Source organism: Papio anubis, chromosome 8 (genome assembly GCF_008728515.1).
Source record: "Papio anubis isolate 15944 chromosome 8, Panubis1.0, whole genome shotgun sequence".
Taxonomy (NCBI): Eukaryota; Metazoa; Chordata; class Mammalia; order Primates; family Cercopithecidae; genus Papio; species Papio anubis.
The window spans coordinates 99,199,196-99,218,446 of NC_044983.1; the positions used below are offsets into that span (position 1 = coordinate 99,199,196).

The 19,251-nt window shown below is 37.1% G+C and overlaps 1 protein-coding gene and 1 pseudogene across 41 annotated transcripts in view; both read left to right on the forward strand.

Annotated features, from left to right (window-relative positions):
* Positions 1-19,251, forward strand: part of RIMS2 (regulating synaptic membrane exocytosis 2) — a 507,129-nt gene that overhangs the window by 64,531 nt on the left and 423,347 nt on the right. The window lies entirely within an intron of this gene.
* LOC116268796 lies at positions 3,765-3,862 on the forward strand (annotated as a pseudogene).

Sequence of the window (19,251 nt, forward strand, 5' to 3'; positions counted from 1 at the left end):
AGGCATGAGCCACCGTGCCTGGCCAACACTGAGTTTTCTAACATATATTTAGCCTCCAGGTATTGATTGAATTTGGTTAAAATCATAAAAATGAGAAATTCACTTGGTGTCATCTTCCTCCAAGAATCAATTGCTCTCCAGTATTTTTTGTCTTTTTGTTATTGAGGGCCTCAAATAGTTGTGTGTTCATACTTTGTCCAGGATTTTTACTTACCATCTCTGGCAAGGTTAGCTTGAGCAAAGCTGATTGGCCATTATCAAAAAAAGGAATCTGTTCTTTTATATTTTAAGTTGTATTGATCCTATACTTGCTGGTGGGAATTATATATGTAGCTTCTTCTGTAATCCTCAGCTTCATTCTTTATAATTTGTTGCGCTTTTCTAAATATCATTGGTTAGCCTGTTGTTCAGTGGCTGATTTGGAACTGTATGTCCTAATTAAATAATCACTATATTATCAGAGTATACTAAGAATATATAACGTTTAAATATTCTTTCTTTACTACTTTACTTCATCTAGATTCTAGTGACTGTTACTAATGACAAAACATGAGCAAGATATGCAAAGGCTTTCTTCACAGAAAATGCAAGATCGATGTGACTGATCTAATTTTAAAAGAAAACTTCTGATAAGATAAAATGAAGAGACAAAAATCTATCGTACTTTTTCATTACCTTCTAACTGGGTAGGCATCCATTACAAAGACAATTTTCACAGGGAATTTTTAAAGGAAATTTGATTTAGGGTTGTAGTGAGAATGAGTAGGTTAAAGACGAAATTAATTGATCAATTGATCTTCAACTGGTGTCCATCACAGTATAAGAAATGGAAAGTGTGTGCTGAAGAATTTTATGATAATTATTTAAAATTGTGGCTGATCTTTTAAATTAATATGTTTTCCAGCTGGGCGTGGTGTTTGTAATCCCACCCCTTTGGGAGACCCAGGCAGCAGGATCCTTGAGGCTAGGAGTTTGAGACCAGCCTGGGCAATATTGTGAGATCCCCCTCTTTACAAAAACAAGGAAAGAAAGAAAAAAAATAGCCAGTCATGGTGGTGTGCACCTGTCATCCCAGCTACTTGGGAGGCTGATGCAGGAGGATCATTGAGCCTAGGAATTGAACGCTGCAGTGAGCCATGACATGATTGCACCACTGCACTTTAGCTTAAGTGGCAGACTGAGACCCCATCTTTAAATAAATAAATAAATAAAATTTCCTATGCCACACAATGTATTTTTTGCAATAAGTTTCTCTACAATAATTTTTTGGGTCTTTCTGAGTTATATCTTAATTTTAGAACAAAACATGATGAACATAAAAATAGGACACACTACCTTTTCTAGAGAAGTTGAACAGCTTGTTATAAAAACTATTTGCACAAAATGTAAATCTGATGATGAAAATACACATAGAGAAATGTGTGCTTTAAAAAATATTACCATATTTCCCATGAAACACACACAACTAAGGACATTCTTATTTGTATTTTTTAGTGTTGGCGTTGCAACAAATGTATAGATGAGCAGTTTCGATGAAAAGTGGTACCACGGTTTGATTGTACAGTGCACAGATTATATGGAATTGTTCACCTTCATGAACGCACGAATCTTTTAATTTTCTCTACATAGTTTTTTATGACGGTTAATTCAAAGAAGATTCATTACTTTATAAAACACTTAATGCAAATGCACTATATGTTAGTTGTCTAATGTTGTCTAATAAATAACCATAGCTTGGTGGTTTAAAACACTCCACCTGTTTACTGTCTTGCAGTTCTGTAGGTCAGAAGTCCAGGTGGGCTTGTTTGAGTTCCCTGCTTAGTGTCTCACAAGGTTGAAATCAAGGTGTGGACTAGCATTGGCACTTATCTGAATTGTACTTCCAAACAATTCAGATTGCTGCCAGAACCCAGTTCTTCACAGTTATGTGCTGATGTAACTGTTTCCTTACTGGCTTTTAGCTGGGGACAGCTCTCAGCTTCTAGAGGATTCTTAACATTACTTGCCTCATAGTGCCCCGCATTTTCTTTTCTTTTCTTTTCCTCCTTTCTTTTTCTTTTCTTTTTCTTTTTCTTTTTCTTTCTTTTCTTTTCTTTCTTTTCTTTTCTTTTCTCTTCTTTCTTTTTCTTTTCTTTCTTTCTTCTTCTTTCTTCTTTCTTTCTTCTTCTTTTTCTTTTCTTTTCTTTCTTTCTTAGATCTTTTTCCTTCTTTCTTTTCGCCTTCACGCGCTTTTTAGCGATGGTAGGAGAGTTCTCTTCCCGATGATCTATTAGGTTGGAGGTAGGGAGAGGAGATTCTGACGATTAGGCGGATCTGACTTTATTTTGTCAGGATTTGATCACTGGTTCTTAATATATTAGATCAGGGATATGATTACATACGGAGTGAGATTTTTTGTAGAAATGGGGTTTCACCATGTTGCCCAGGCTGGTCTCAAACTGCTGAGCTCAAGAGATCCACCCACCTCCACCTTCCAGAGTGCTGACATTACAGGCATAAGCCACTGTGCCAGGCCTTGTTCCCTCTATTTTCAAAGCCAGCAATAGCATATCAGATCCTTCACCTGCTTGAAATCCTTCTCACTTCCTTTTCTGCTAGCAAGGTTTAAACTACATGTAAGCAAAAGTCATTAGAAATTGTGATTTAGAATTAATACAGCTGTTTTCCTGAGGCACATGACCCTACAGCATTATAGCAAAAGGAGAAGCCAAAGAAAATAGTCTCAATTTTAAAGTAATATTTCCTGCCTCTTAGCATAATTTATTATCTATATTGGTTTCAACAAGACTAAACTATTAGGTAGCTTTTGTTTTCATCATGTGATTTGTGAGAACACAGATGTCAATCTCAACATCTCTCACTCTATTATATAATAATGTCAGAGTGTCCACCATTCTATTACTTCTCAAAAGTTACATATATTTTGGATAGGCGGAAGGTGTAGGTTACCTTTGATTTTATTTCATTCTACTGTTAATCATGTGCAGTGTATTCTACACTTTTATTATTGCATGTTTCGCTTCTAGAATTCTCATTTTTTAAAGTTCCTATTAATCTGCTGAAATTCCCCATCTGTTTTCCTACTTTATCCACTTTTCCACGAAATCCTTTTACATATTCATTGTGTTATTTTAAAGCTTCTCTCTGCTAGTTGCAATATTCTGGTCATCTGTAGGACTGTTTCTAATGCTTCTATTGACTCTGTGTTCTCATGGTTATAGATTAATTTTCTTGCTTCCTTGGATGTCTTGTAACATAGTCTTGTAGGGTAAACACCTAAATGATGTATTATAGAATTTTTATGTTATGTTTTCATCTTGAGGATGCTAATTTTGATTGTGTCAGGCAGTTAAATTAAGGAGGATCACCTTAATCTTGTCAAAGTTTGGTTTTAGGCTTTATTTGGAGAGTCCTCTTTTTTTTTTTTTTTCTTTGTCATAGGGCACAGCCCTTACTTCTAGGGTATGGTTTTTTTACTCTTAATGCGTGGCCTTTGTGAGGCCTCAACTGAATGCCCCGGAATTTTTCACAAATATCTCTCCAAGCTTGCTTGATCAGAGTGTTTTATAGTAGGGTGTGACTTCTGAAATTTCTCTTCAACTTTCAGCCCTCAGCAGGTGCAGTCTGCCAGGCTCCAGATAGCCTGCATATGTACTGCTTAGAGTCTGGGCAGGAACAAGAGCAAAACTTCTATTCCTATTTCTGGAGCTTTTTCACTTAGCTCTCTTTTGTCCTAGTACTTTGCATCAAAAATTCTGGCTGCCAAGACCATACTTTCAGGGATTATTTCTACAGTTCATTACTAAAGAAGTTTCTATGAATGTGTAGAGCAAAACAAAAACAAAAACAAAATTCTAGCTGTCTTAACAAGCCTGAATTTTAATCTCTATTTTTAACACCAGACTGTGCTTCTTATGCTCTGTGAAACCAATACTTTCTGCTTGGACTCCAGTTCCTAATACTACAGTTGGAAGATTGTTTCCAGGTGGAAAGCTAATGTGAAGCTTACCGCTTTCTTAAGAATCTTAGCCTTATGTTCTGTCTTGTCCAACACATTAAAGTGATTGTTTCATATTCTGCCCAGTTTTACAGTTGTTTATAAACAGAAGACAAACCTAATACTAGCTACTCGGGAACCTGTTAATTATTTCATAATGTAATAAACATCCATGAAACTACCCTATCAAGCAAGAGCTAGAACCTTGGCAATCATTTCCTTGACTCCTTCGGTTTGTGGCTATCATGATATTCAGCCCCAAGTTCATCATTCCTGTTTTTTCTCTTATACAGGTTTCTTATATGTATTTCTAAAAATCATTGGTTATTTCATCTTTATAAAAAGGCATTTTTCTATTTTTCCCACTAATTTTACATTGCATTCATATTGTTGTGGGTTGTGGTAATTCACTTATTTTGACTGCTTTATAATATTTTAGAGTTTGAGTGTATCACAGTTTTTAATCCACTCTCCCACAGAGAGATTGTTGGGGTTGTTTCCATGCTTTTGGCACTGTAAAAGTGCTGCTGTGAACATTTTTGTGCATGTTTTCTGTTGCACATATGTAGGAACTTCTCGTGGATACTTTTCGTTCATATGTTAACTTTAGGAAATAATACTGAGGTATTTTCCAGTTAGTTTTAAGGCAATGACAGTTCAGTGTATTCGCTGTATACTGTGGGAATGAAATGGTTCAAGAGCAAAACCTTAATTAAAAAGTTGGAAAATTTAAACCAGGCAGCTGCTGGAAGGTACACTTGTTATTTTGACAAAAATAAAATTATAAAATAAGTGTATCTGAAGTGAACTTACTCAGAAATTTCTTTCTTTTCCTTTTTTTAAAATACCAAAACAATGTATAAAACCGTCCTGCATCAGTGAAGGAAGAGCTTTGAAACAGGCAGGAATGCTAGGTGTAGTTTACAGAGCAGGACTTAAAGAGCACAGAGTATTTTCATTGATAAAGTCTCCAGATTGCTAAGTATTGCCAGAGAAAACTATTGCTGTAGTGAAAACGAATTAGGCTGTCTGAGCTCATCTAGGTCCTTAATGCTGTTGTTAAGGAATTATTTATTTATTGCCAATTAATTAGTGTCATGTGTCCTCCCTCTCCATACATTTTTATCAGGAAATTAATTCCTTTTTGACTTTTATATCCAGAAATAATAAATGCCAAGTCTCTAAAATGTATTTCAAGATCTGAAATTGCTGCTTTTTTTTCTTACTAGCTCAGAAGAATGTTTCCCTACTTTCTCTCATACATAATATTACTTTATAAATATCTCTTTTTACATCTTTTTTATTAAACATCGAAAAATCTAGACTTGATGATTTTCTGTCTTGGTGTAAATGACCGTTATCAGTAACAGAGTACAACCAGGTGAATCATCGTAAGAATTTCAATCTTCACAGCCTGATAGTACTGTCCAATCTACATGTAGCTCCAGAAATGCAGGTGAGCCTTGTTAACTCAATCAGCTAGACATTTTACTCCGTAAAATCTTACAGATGGTTCTGATGTATCAGAAGTCTCTTGGCATCTGTTTGAAACTCTCAAACTGCTTCTACCTATTTTGCTTGAATCCTGTTTGTGGTTACCCTTGGCTACACATCTGTAGACATTTGAGGATTGCCATTAAGAAATAGCTTTACATCGACCAGCCTGGCCAACATGACGAAACCCTGTCTCTACTAAAAACACAAAAATTAGCCGGGTGTGATGGCACACACCTGTAATCCCAGCTACTTGGGAGGCTGAGGCAGGAGAATTGCTAGAACCCGGGAGGCAGAGGTTGCAGTGAGCTGAGATCGCGCCTCTGCACTGCAGCTTGGGTGACAAAGCGAGACTCTGTCTCAAAAAAAAAAAAAAAAGAAAGAAGGAAATAGATAGCTTTATGTCTTACACTTATTCAGCACTAAGCCTACTTCTAGTGCAACTATAATTGAAGTGAAAAAGAAACAAAAGCAACCAAATATGTATGAGATTATGGTAATCAGAAGAATAGAGCTTAACCTCATTTTAGGTATGTTCATAAAATCTGGCACATAAAGCAAAACCCTAGTTTTCTATTGGCTGCTTTTATAATTTCAGTTATTTGATATTAGAATAATGCTTTTTGACTGCCTTCATCCATATTAAGTGAAAAAAATACAGTTATACTTTTTGTTTTTGTTTTACATATAAGAAATAAAAAGGCATAGAAAGAAGAATTAAAGAAACTCTAAAGAAACTGTAGCAAAATGTTAACAGCAATTGCTTTGGGCTTTATAATTTTAAATATAACTAAAAATAAAAAATATGGGAATGATTTTATGAAGATTTAGAAGATGGCCTCGCAAATAACAAACACTAATTAAATAATAACTTATAATAAATTAATTATTATCAATTATTACTGCTTCTTACTGATTAAGCCTTTTCTTTTATTCAGGATTTCACTCTGAAAGATTTCTTGATGTTTAATTACTGTGTCAAAATGTATCAACTTTTCTAAGACTTACTGTCTAATTGCTTTCCCAAAAGGTAATTATGTTTCTACCATGAACACCTAGAATTGCTTTTCATCATTGTCATTGATTGCTTTCATATTGTCCTATTTGTAATTTCATTGGTTGTTATAGAAGTTTTTAAAAAAATTTAAATATTTACTCATCTGTATTAGTCTGCTAGGGCTGCCACAACAAAGTGTACCATAAACTGGGTGGCTTAAACAACAGGAATTAATTTCTCACAGTTTTGGATTCTAGAAGTCCAAGATCAAGGTGTTAGGAGGAGGTTTGGTTTCTTCTGAAGCCTAGCTCCTTAATCTTGCAGATAGCTGCCTTCCTGCTATGTCTTCACTGATCTTTCCTCCTTGTACACAATCCTTAGTGTCTCTGTCCAAATTTCCTCTTCTTATAAGTATACTAGTTAGATTGGATTAGGACCCACCCCAATGGTCTTCTTTTAATTAATCACCTCTTTAAAGGTCCTATCTCCAAATACAGTCAGATTCTGAGATACTGGGAGTTAGAGCTTCAACATGAATTTTGAGTAGGTACAATTCAGCCCACAAGATCATTTAATTATTAATCAAGGATAAATCGATATATTTTCATGAGAATTTAGTGCTGCTGTTTCTGTGCCTGCTTTCTCTAGTTATTAACTCCAACAATTTCATTGTTTGTGATTTCTTTTTGGTTTTAAACAGACAGGGTGTTGCCATCTTGCCCTGGTTGAATTTTGAACTCCTGAGTTCAAGCAATCGCCCTGCCTCAGCCTTGCTAATATACACTCCAGGCATATTATGCACTCCAGGCGTGCACCACTGTGCCTGTCTGTTCTTGATTTCTTAAATGTAATTTATTTTTCAGCAGACAGTGAATGCTTTCAGTAACTTTTAAAGGAAGGATATTGATTATGTTTTTTGAGAATGTGTCTGTTTGAGACTTTTCCCTCATATTCCTCTTATTCCTAGGCATATATGCTCTTTGAATTAATGGTTTTCTTCAAAGTTTTTTAGGGAGCGAAGTGATTATTCTTTTGAAGTCACACTATAATAGAGTAGTGCATATTGCCCATCTATAATACTTTATCATAACTATGGTGAAAACTACCTTATTATTTCTCTTATAGGAATGAATTTTACCACATGATACTATGGCATGTCTATTAATAATTATGTGTCTTTTATATAATCTTTCAGAATCTTATAAAAATTTATGATTGTTGTAATTAAAATAACTTTTTTGTGGCATGATTTGAATTTTCTTTCTGCTATGGTTTGGCTGTATCCCCACCCAAATCTCATCTTGAATTCCCACGTGTTGTGGGAGGGACCCAGTAGGAGCAATTGAATTATGGGGGCAGGTCTTTCCCATGCTGTTCTCATGATAGCAAATAAGTCTCATGAGATCTGGTGAATTTAAAAAGGGGAGTTTCCCTGCACAAGCTTTATTTGCCTGCTGCCATTCACATAAAATGTGACTTGCTCCTCCTTACCTTCCGCCACGATTGTGAGGCTTCCCTAGCCACGTGGAACTGTCAGTTCTCCATTAAACCTCTTTCCTTTGTAAGCTGCCCAGTCTCAGGTATGTCTTTATCAGCAGCGTGAAAATGGACTAACACATTTTCCTTTTAAGACATCCTTGTTTGTGTGTCTTTAATTACTTTCACCAGTTTTTATAAGGTAATATCTGTGAGAAATGTGCTGTATTTTTAGTGTGCTTAGCAGCTTCTAGTACCTTGTATTTTGAAAAGAGGAAAATATTGTAGTCAGTTTAGTTTTCTTCTATTTCCATATTTCATTAAAGGTTTTAAGAGATTCACTTCAGCTGTACTCAAACTGAACTGTCAGTCCCAGATATGGTTCATCAGTCTTGAAGATTGGTTATGATTCTTTTCTTGAACTGTATTTGGTCTTAGTTTTCAAGTCCTCTCTTTTAAAAAAATCTTTCTAAGTTATATCTCAAGCTCACTCCTCTTCTTTGATAACGTCATTGGCTCTGAAAGTCATCATATAGAAATAAAGCCACTTTGTTAGTAACTTTTCTTTGTAGTTTTTATAAATTTATTTTTTCCTAAAAATGGTAAACCTGCAAATACCTTCACTTTTTATTTTCTTTGAACATTTTTCAGTGCTTTTTGGTTAAGAAGAGACAGAGGGAATGAGAGGTTATTCTCTAGTCTTTTTCTTTCATATTACTGAAATTATCTGTCTTTTGTTTCTGCTTCTCCCTATTACCTTTTTCTTCTACCTTAGCTATTCTTTCTGTTTGCCACTCAGTAAAAATATTCAATTTTTAAGGAGAATATTACTTTATTGACTTCGTTGCATTTTAAAATGCTTTTCAACATACTTCAGCATTTCAGCATTTTCCAGCTCCTAATAGAGTAAACTTCTAGCTTCAAGATTATTATTATTTTTTTTTAATTTATTTATTATTATTATACTTTAAGTTGTAGGGTACATGTGCATAACATGCAGGTTTGTTACATATGTATACCTGTGCCATGCTAGTCTGCTGCACCCATCAACTCGTCATTTACATCAGGTATAACTCCCAATGCAATCCCTCCCCCTCCCTCCCCATGATAGGCCCCCGTGTGTGGGATACCCCTTCCTGAGTCCAAGTGATCTCGTTGTTCAGTTCCCACCTGGGTGAGTGAGAACATGCGGTGTTTGGTTTTCTGTTCTTGTGTGATAGTTTGCTAAGAATGATGGTTTCCAGCTGCATCCATGTCCCTACAAAGGACTTAAACTCATCCTTTTTATGGCTGCATAGTATCTCCATGGTATATGTGCCACATTTTCTTAATCCAATCTGTCACTGATGGACATTTGCTGATTCCAAGTCTTGCTATTAGAATAGTGCTGCAATAAACATACGTGGTGCATGTGTCTTTATAGCAGCATAATTTATAACTTGGGTATATCCCCAGTAATGGGATGGCTGTCATATGGTACATCTAGTTCTAGAGATCCCTTTGGAGGAATCGCCATACTGTTTCCATAATGGTTGAACTAGTTTACAATCCCACCAACAGTGTGTAAAAGTACCTTATTTCTCCACATCCCTCTCCAGCACCTGTTGTTTCCTGACTTTTAATGATCGCCATCCTAACTGGTGTGAGATGGTATCTCATTGTGGTTTTGATTTGCATTTCTCTCTGATGGCCAGTGAGATGATGAGCATTTTTCATATGTCTGTTGGCTGTATGAATGTCTTTGAGAAATGTCTGTTCATATCCTTTGCCCACTTTTGATGGGGTTGTTTGTTTTTTCTTGTAAATTTGTTGGAGTTCTTTGTAGGTTCTGGATATTAGCCCTTTGTCAGATGAGTAGATTGCAAAATTTCTCCCATTCTGTGGTTGTCTGTCTCTACCTTGATGGTAGTTTCTTTTGCTGTGCAGAGTTTCTTAGTTTAATGAGATCCCATTTGTCAATTTTAGCTTTTGCTGCCGTTGCTTTTTATGTTTTAGACATGAAGTCTTTTGCCCATGCCTATGTCCTGAATGGTACTACCTAGGTTTTCTTCTAGGATTTTGCGGTATTAGGTCTTAACATTTAAGTCTCTAATCCATCTTGAATTAATTTTCGTATATGAGTAAGGCGAGTATCCAGTTTCAGCTTTCTACCGATGGCTAGCCAATTTTCCCAGCACCATTTATTAAATAGGAATCCTTTCCCATTTCTGTTTTTCTCAGGTTTGTCAAAGATCAGATGGTCGTAGATGTGTGTATTATTTCTGGAGGACTCTGTTCTTGTTCCATTGGTCTATATCTCTGTTTTGGCAAATTAAAGTACCATGCTGTTTTTGGTTACTGTAGCCTTGTAGTATAGTTTGAAGTCAGGTAGCGTGGATGCCTCCAGCTTTGTTCTTTGACTTAGGGATTGTCTTGGAGATGCGGGCTCTTTTTGGTTCCATATGAACTTTAAAGCGTTTTTCCAATTTCTGTGAAGAAACTCATTGGTAGCTTGATGGGGATGGCATTGAATTCATAGTATCACCTTGGGCAGTATGGCCATTTTCACGATATTGGATTCTTCCTATCCATGAGCATGGTGATATGTTCTTTCCATTTGTTTGTGTCCCTTTTATTTCACTGAGCAGTGGTTTGTAGTTCTCCTTGAAGAGGTCCTTTTACATCCTTTGTAAGTTGGATTCCTAGGTATTTGATTCTCTTTGAGGCCACCAGAATGGAAGTTCATTCATGATTTGCTCTGTGTTTGTCTGTTATTGGTGTATAAGAATGCTTGTGATTTTTGCACATTAATTTTGTATCCTGAGACTTTTGTTGAAGTTGCTTATCGCTTAAGGAGATTTTGGGCTGAGACAATGCCTTTTCTAAATATACAATCATGTCATCTGCAAACAGGGACAATTTGATCTTCTTTTCCTAACTGAATACCCCTGATTTTCTTCTTGGCCTTAATTGCCCTAGCCAGAACTTCCAACACTATGCTGAATAGGAGTGGTGAGAGAGGGCATCCCTGTTCCTTGTGCCAGCGTTTTCAAAGGGAATTTTTCCGCTTTTGCCCATTCAGTATGATATTGGCTGTGGGTTTGTCATAAATAGCTCTTATTATTTTGAGGTACGTTCCATCAATACCGAATTTATTGAGCGTTTTAGCATGAAGGGCTGTTGAATTTTGTCAAAAGCCTTTTCTGCATCTATTGAGATAAATCATGTGGTTCTTGTCTTTGGTTCTGTTTATATGCTGGATTGGCGTTTATTGATTTGCATCGTTGAAGCAGCCTTGCATCCCAGGGATGAAGCCCACTTTGATCATGGTGGATAAGCTTTTGATGTGCTGTTGAATCCGGCTTGCCAGTATTTTATTGAGGATTTCTGCATCGATGTTCATCAGGATATTGGTCTAAAATTTCTTTGCTGTGTCTCTGCCAGGCTTTGGTATCGGGATGATGTTGGCCTCATAAAATGAGTTAGAGGATCTCTTTTCTATTGATTGGAATAGTTTCAGAAGGAATGGTACCAACTCCTCCTTATACCTCTGGTAGAATTCAGCTGTGAATCCATCTGGTCCTGGACTTTTTGGTTGGTAGGCTATTAATTATTGCCTCAATTTCAGAGCCTATTATTGGTCTATTCAGGGATCTCAACTTCTTCCTGGTTTAGTCTTGAAGAGTGTAAGTGTCCTGAAATTATCCATTTCTTCTAGGTTTTCCAGTTTACTTGCGTAGAGGTGTTTATAGTATTCTCTGATGGTAGTTTGTATTTCTGTGGTCGGTGGTGATATCCCTTTATCATTTTAATTAAGGCCGATTTGATTCTCTTTCTCTTTTTCTTCTTTATTAGTCTTGCTAGTGGTCTGTCAATTTTGTTGATCTTTTCAAAACCAACTCCTGATTCATTGATTTTTGAGGGTTTTTTGTGTCTCCCTATCTCCTTCAGTTCTGCTCTGATCTTAGTTATTTCTTGGCTTCTGGTTAGCTTTGAATGTGTTTGTTCTTGTTTCTAGTTCTTTTTAATTATGATGTTAGAGTGTCAATTCTTGATCTTTCCTGCTTTCTCTTAGGCAATTTAGTGTTATAATCTCTCTGCACACTGCTTTAAATGTGTCTCCAGAGAGATTTCTGGTATGTTGTATCTTGTTCTCATTGGTTTCAAAGAACATCTTTTATTTCAAGCCTTCATTTTCCGTTATGTACCCAGTAGTCATTCAGGAGCAGGTTGTTCAGTTTCCATGTAGTTGAGCGGTTTTGATTGAGTTTCTAGTCCTGAGTTCTAGTTTGATTGCACTGTGGTCTGAGAGACAGTTTGTTATAATTCTGCCTGGTACATTTGCTGAGGAGTGCTTTACTCCAATTATATGGTCAATTTTGGAGTAAGTAATGATGTGGTGCTGAGAAGAATGTATACTGCCGATTTGGGGTGAGAGTTCTATAGATGCTCATTAGGTCTGCTTTGCTGCAGAGATGAGTTCCACCCTGATATCCTTGTTAACTTTCTGTCTCGTTGATCTGTCTAATGTTGACAGTGGAGGCAAGTTGGAATCTCCCATTATTATTGTATGGGAGTCTAAGTCTCTTTGTAAGTCTCTAAGGACTTGCTTTATGAATCTGGGTGCTCCTGTATTGGGTGCATATATATATTTAGGATAGTTAGCTCTTCCTGTTGAATTGATCCCTTGACCATTATGTAATGGCCTTCTTTTGTCTCTTTTGATCTTTGATGGTTTTAAAAGTCTGTTTTATCAGAGACTAGGATTGCAACCCCTGCTTTTTGTTCTCCATTTGTTTGGTAAATCTTTCCTCCATCCCTTTATTTTGAGCCTATGTATGTCTCTTGCAGGTGAGATGGGTTCTGAATACAGCAGGACTGATGGGTCTTGACTCTCATTCACAGTTTGCCAGTCTGTGTCTTTTAATTGGAGCATTTAGTCCATTTACATTTAAGGTTAAGATTGTTATGTGTGAACTTTTCTGATCCTGCCATTATGATATTAACTGGTTATTTTCCGTTTCGTTAGTTGATGCAGTTTCTTCCCAGCCTCGATGGTCTTTACATTTTGGCATGTTTTGCAATGGCTGGTACCGGTTGTCTTTTCCATGTTGAGTGCTTCCAGGGTCTCTTTGTAAGGCAGGCCTAGTGAGACAAAAATTTAAGCATTTGCTTATCTGTAAAGGATTTTATTTCTCCTTTCACTTATGAAACTTAGTTTTGGCTGGATATGAAATTTGGTTTAAAATTCTTTTCTTTAAGAATGTTGAATATTGGCCCCCACTCTCTTCTCTGGCTTGGAGAGTTTTCTAAGCCGAGAGATCTGCTGTGAGTCTGATGGGCTTCCTTGTGGGTAACCTGACCTTTCTCTGGCTGCCCTTTAAGATTTTTCCTTCATTTCAACTTTGGTGAATCTGGCAATTATGTGTCTGAGCGCTGTTCTTTGTCGAGCATCTTTGTGGCGTTCTCTGTATTTCCTGGATTTTGAATGTTGGCCTGCCCTACTGTTGAAGTTCTCCTGATGATATCCTGGCGTTTTCCAACTTGGTTCCATTTTCCCCCTCACTTTCAGGCACCCCAATCAGACGGAGATTTGCTTTACATAATCCCATTGCCTCTTGCAGGCTTTCGAGTCTATTTCTTTCTTTCTTTTGTTTCTCTTTTTCTGCTTCATTTCATTCATTTGATCCTCAACGCTGATACTCTTTTTCTTCCAGTTGATCGAGTCGGTTACTGGCTTGTGCATTTGTCACGTATTTCGTGTCATGCTTTTTCATCTTTCATTTCTGTTTATGACCTTCTCTTATTAATTAGTTCAGTCACCAATTCTTCCACTTTTTTCAAGATTTTTAGCTTTTGGCGCTTGGCACGTGAATTCTCCTTTTTGCCTCTAAGAAATTTGATGGACTTGTGCTCTTCTCTCATCTCACAAAGCCATTTTCCTGGTCCAGCTTTGATCCGTTGAGCTGCCTCCTTTGCCGGGGAGATGTGCTCTTATTTTTGAATTTCCAGCTTTTCTGCCCTGCTTTTCCCCATCTTTGTGGTTTTATCTGCTCGGTCTTGATGATGGTGATGTACTGATGGGTTTTATGTAGGTGTCCTTCCTGCTTGATAGTTTTCTTCTAACAGTCAGGACCCTCAGCTGTAAGGTCTGTTGAGATTGCTTGAGGTCCACTCCAGACCCTGTTTGCTCCAGCATCAGCAGCAGAGGCTGCAGAAGATAGAATATTTGAACAGCGAAAGTGTACCTGGGTTCGATTCTGCTTTTGGAAGCTTCCTCTCAGGGGTATACTCCACCCGTGAGGTGTGGGGCGTGTCAGACTGCCCCTAGTGGGGATGTGTCTCCCAGTTAGGCTACCAGGGTCAGGGACCCACTCCTTGAGCAGGCAGTCTGTCCGTTCTCAGATCTCAGCCCGCGGTTGGGAGATCCACTGCTCTCTTCAAAGCTGTCAGACAGAGTCGCTGCGCCTGCAGAGTTTTCTGCTGCTTTGTTGTTGTTGTTGTTGTTGTTGTGTAGCTGTGCCCTGTCCCAGAGGTGGAGTCTACAGAGACAGGTGAAGCTGAGCTGCTGTGAGCTCCACCCAGTTGAGCTTCCAGCAGCTTTGTTTTTTACCTACTTCCTAAGCTCAGCAATGGCAGGCTCTCCCCCAGCTCCTTGCTGCTGCCTTGCCGGTAGATCACAGACTGCTGTGTTAGCAATGAGGGAGTTCCTGTGGGCGTGGACCTCCCGGCCAGGTGTGGGATATGATCTCCCTGGTGTGCCTGTTTGCTTAAAGCGCAATATTGGGGTGGGAGTTACCCGATTTTCCAGGTGTTGTGTGTCTCAGTTCCCTGGCTAGGAAAAGGGATTCCCTTCCCCTTGGCGCCAGGTGAGGCGATGCCTCGCCCTGCTTCATTTCGCTGGTCGGGTTGCAGCAGCTTACCAGCACCGACGTCCTAGGCACTCCCAGTGAGATGAACCCAGTACCTCAGTTGAAAAATGCAGAAATCACCGGTCTTCTGTGTCGCCATGCTTGGGAGTTGGAGACTGGAGCTGTTCCTATTCGGCCATCTTGCTCCGCCCTTCAAGATTATTTTTTAATTTTTTTTGTGGAAAAATAAGTTTTCTTAGTTTCCTTATTTCTGTCAAGTCTTTGTTTTTTAACAAAATAAAATCTTATCTTATTCTCAAAATTATACAATTTTATTGTTGCTTGTGAAAGTTAAACCTACAATCACTTCAATTTTAAGCAAGTTTTGTAGAGAATAGTCAAAGATCCTTTTTAAAAACACTTTTTACACATCCAAAATCTCTTGCTTGTACATCACTTTTTTATAACACTTTGTACCATTCTCCTTTTTTATGGGTATACTTGATTTCTGTAGCCAATGTGGTAGGAAAAGCAGAAGATATGGAGAAATGATCTATAATTCTTTCATTATTAGGAAACTGCCACCTTAATTACTACTATCCCTACCTGTTATTACTAGTGAAAATTATTTTAAAACAATTGTAATGCTTACTAATATTTTGATGCCTTACAATTAATCAGTACTTTCACTTATCTTAGATAATCATTACTATGACTCTCTAAATCATGTAGTATTAGTATACTGTCATCATTTTACAGGTTTTAGAAATTATGTTTAGATAAGTAAGTAATATGCCCATGATTTCACAACTGGCAGAAACTAGGACCCAAACCCAGGTGCTCTGACTTAAAATTATGTAGTTTTTCATAGCCAGATACATGTCAAATATGCTTTTTGCTAGGTATAAGAAAAAGGGCTTGAAAGTTCCCACACTGTAGGAACTTAGCATATGTGGGGTAAAGGTTGGGAAGAGCAACAGCCTAAGACAACATCTCTAGTTTTTTGGGGTAGTTCATACTTGAATAGAATAGGAAGATCATGAAGTCCACAGGTCTTAATCCCTAATGCCAACATGGATTCCGATTAATACCTTACTATGGCAGATTCTTCTCTGAGACAAGAATGGGGAAGAGGAAATAGATTTATTATTTGTTGAGCATCTTTCCATGCAATTTTGTTGATCACTTAGCTTCATATTAAAGAGGTAGGATATCATTTAAATGTAGAGCATGAAATTTGAAGTTGGAGAGAGACCTGGATTTTTAAAATAGCTTATTGAAGTATAATTGATATGCAATAAACTGAACATATGTAAAATACACAAATATACACAAGTATTCACCTGTGGAAACATCACCATAGTTAAGATAATATAGCATCAATACAACTGCTGAAAGTTTCTTGTTTAACCCCTTGATAATTCCTGCTTCCTATCCATCTCTGCTCTGCTCTATCCCTGAGTAGCCACTGATGTGCTTTCTGTCCTATGTTAGTATGAGTTTTATGTAAATAAAATTATATTATGTACTCTTAAAAATCTGACAGCTTTCACTTAGTGTGATGAGTTTGAGATTCATCCATGTTATTATGTGTATAAATAATTTATTCTTCATTTATTTTTAAATCCATTACTGAGCATTGGTGTTCCCTTATATAGATATACCAGAATTTGTATAACTGTTCACCTGTTGATGGGCACCTTGGTTTTTTCTACATTTTTGGTGTTAAAGTTGCTGTGAATATTTACTTATAAATCTTCATATGGACATAAGCTTTCTGCTGTAAATATGAGGAGGCAGCAATTTCTTTGAAGAACTTTGCTTTTAATAATATGGAGGGCCATATTATTTTATACTCTGATTTTCTTTCATATTTCCATTCATTTGTCATATATAATCATATATGGAATTTTTAGCTTTCGTATTTCTTTGTAGCTCTGCATTTATTAAACAAGAACCCCTTTCTGAACATAAATTCTAATAACCTATAGGATAAGCCACATTCAGTGGTTTATCCCTAGTCATGAGGTTTTTGTATTCAGTTTCATCTTTTGTTAAGCTTATACCTGGTCCCATAGTCTGTTTCTTGTGAGTTATGGCAATGTTGATTTTATGTATTCCTAGTTTGCTGTGAGTTGTCTGTAAGGAAATGTAATGTCACATTTTAAAGTTTTATATAAGTTACCTTCCCTAACGCTTCTCTTTTTTTTCTGATTCTGTATTCTTGTTTACCTGCTTTGCTTCTTTTTATAGTTGCTAACTGGATCTTCAGTACTTTCTTTAGTTGCAGTACTTTCCTTATTTTCTTTATCTTGACTCTTTTAGTTTCTCTTGAAATGCTTTCTTTCCTCTTTTTCATCTATTCCTAATTAGGAAATTTCTACTATGGTAGTCTTATGCTAGCATGTTGATATTAGTGGAGTAATACTGTCCAGAAAGAATCATAATGATTAGTTAAGTGAAAGAAGCGTAAGTAGAGACTGCGGATTTGAATATGCTGACTACTAACTAAAACATCAAAAATGCAAGAAAGGAAAGAGCAAGCAAGGTGATAGAGAATTTTAGCCTTTTTAGGAATGTTTGGTAACTATTTTTCTGAATTTTTTTTTTTTTTTTTGAAATGGAGTCACTCTGTTGCCGAGGCTGGAGTGCAGTGGCGCGATCTCAGCTCACTGCAATCTCCCGCCTCCTGGTTTCAAGCTATTATCCTGCCTCAGCCTCCTGAGTAGCTGGGATTACAGGCGCCCACCACCATGCCTGGCTAATTTTTGTATATATATATATATTTTTTTTTAGTAGAGACGGGGTTTCAACATGTTGGCCAGGCTGGTCTCGAACTCCTGACCTCAGGTGATCTGCCCACTCTGCCTCCCAAAGTGCTGGGATTACAGGTGTGAGCCACCGTGCCTGGCCTGTTTTCCTGATTTTTAACTGCATTGAGACAGCCCTGGGCCCTAGGTATTTTTTCATTATGGCAAGAGTAATAGAGGGATTTGATCAAATCAAGTGACATAAATGTTACTTGCACTTCACCTCAAAAATTTCAAATTGAAATTTTCTTTCAATTTGTCCCTTACTGCTTTGTTCATTTTCCTGTTTTTTTCAATTTGTTTTGTGTTATATACCAATTGAAGTGCTACCTGCCTTTTTCTTCTACAACTGATTCCATACAGACTGTTTCTTCTCGGCTTTTCCACTTTTGCAGAGACTTGCACAACCTTAGACAAAAACTTGATTATATCCTTTAATTTTATTTGAGAACCTTGACCTTGGTGTAGGTAATAAATTTTGTTAAGTCCTGTCTAGGATGCTGTGTGTCCATTATTTTCTTCCTGGGAAAATTAAAAAGCACCTGTTTCAAACAAAGGCCGCTATTTATCCAGTGCTTTTTATTTGTTCTTTGAACTAATACTTAAGTACCTACAACTTGCCAAGTTCTTTTTTGGCACTGAGGAGGAAGGTAGGGAAAAAGATACTAAGGGTCTCTATTCTTGAAGAACTAATACTTACCTGTGACCTTAACTACAAGGAAAACTTGTATTCAAACAAACCATTCTTAAACTAGGCCTTTTGTTTCACCTGGATTCTGCCCAATTGAAAAGTCATTTGCAGTTGACTGGCTGTGTCACTTCTTTTTAATTAAGGTTGCATGAAATTTGGGGCCTGAGGACTATAAGTCAGAATTTTGATATTTAATTAATATCAATCTTGAAGTCTATTTTCTTTTTACTGCCTTGTGCTTGAAAATTCCAGTTCATTTGAATTTATGCTGAGGCTTAGAAAAAGAAACAAAAAGAGGAGTATTGCCTAGAAGCAGAGCTTAAGATAAGAATTCAGGTGCATATACTTTATAGTGGGAATGCTCTTCAGGAATAAACTGTAAGGGAATGGAGTGAAGCAGGATAGGGAAAGAAGAACTAATCAAGGGCATGGTTTCAGGTTAAGCCTAGTCTTGGGGGTGAAGGACTCTGAGCATAAGTCATTCCTCAGTTTTTTCTCTTATCTGTATACCCCTATCAGAGCTATCCTTGGGCTGAGGGTAACCTCCTACATGAGATGGCTATCATTTGAGGTTATTTCTTTGGAGAACAGGGATACTATGTGCAATTAGCAGCCAATATTCACAGCAGCTGGAAGATGAGTGCACTATCCAGATAAAGGGGATTTAGATAAGCCACCAACAATGTGTACATTAGTGTACCCTTTGTACCAGTCAGAGCCAGTTGCCTCTGATAATTAAATTTACTCTATTCAGGCACAGGTCCTCCAGGATTCTATGCTCACAATTTCTGTTAAAACTTGTCTCTGATCTTTTGACCTTAACTGATACTTATTTATATTTTTTCCACTTTTACTGATTTAGATGACTTACCTGGTAGATTGATTCAGATCCTCATCCCTGCAGAGTCTGAGCTCCTTGTCATCATGTACTTACGGTTTCTCATTTATAGTTGCAG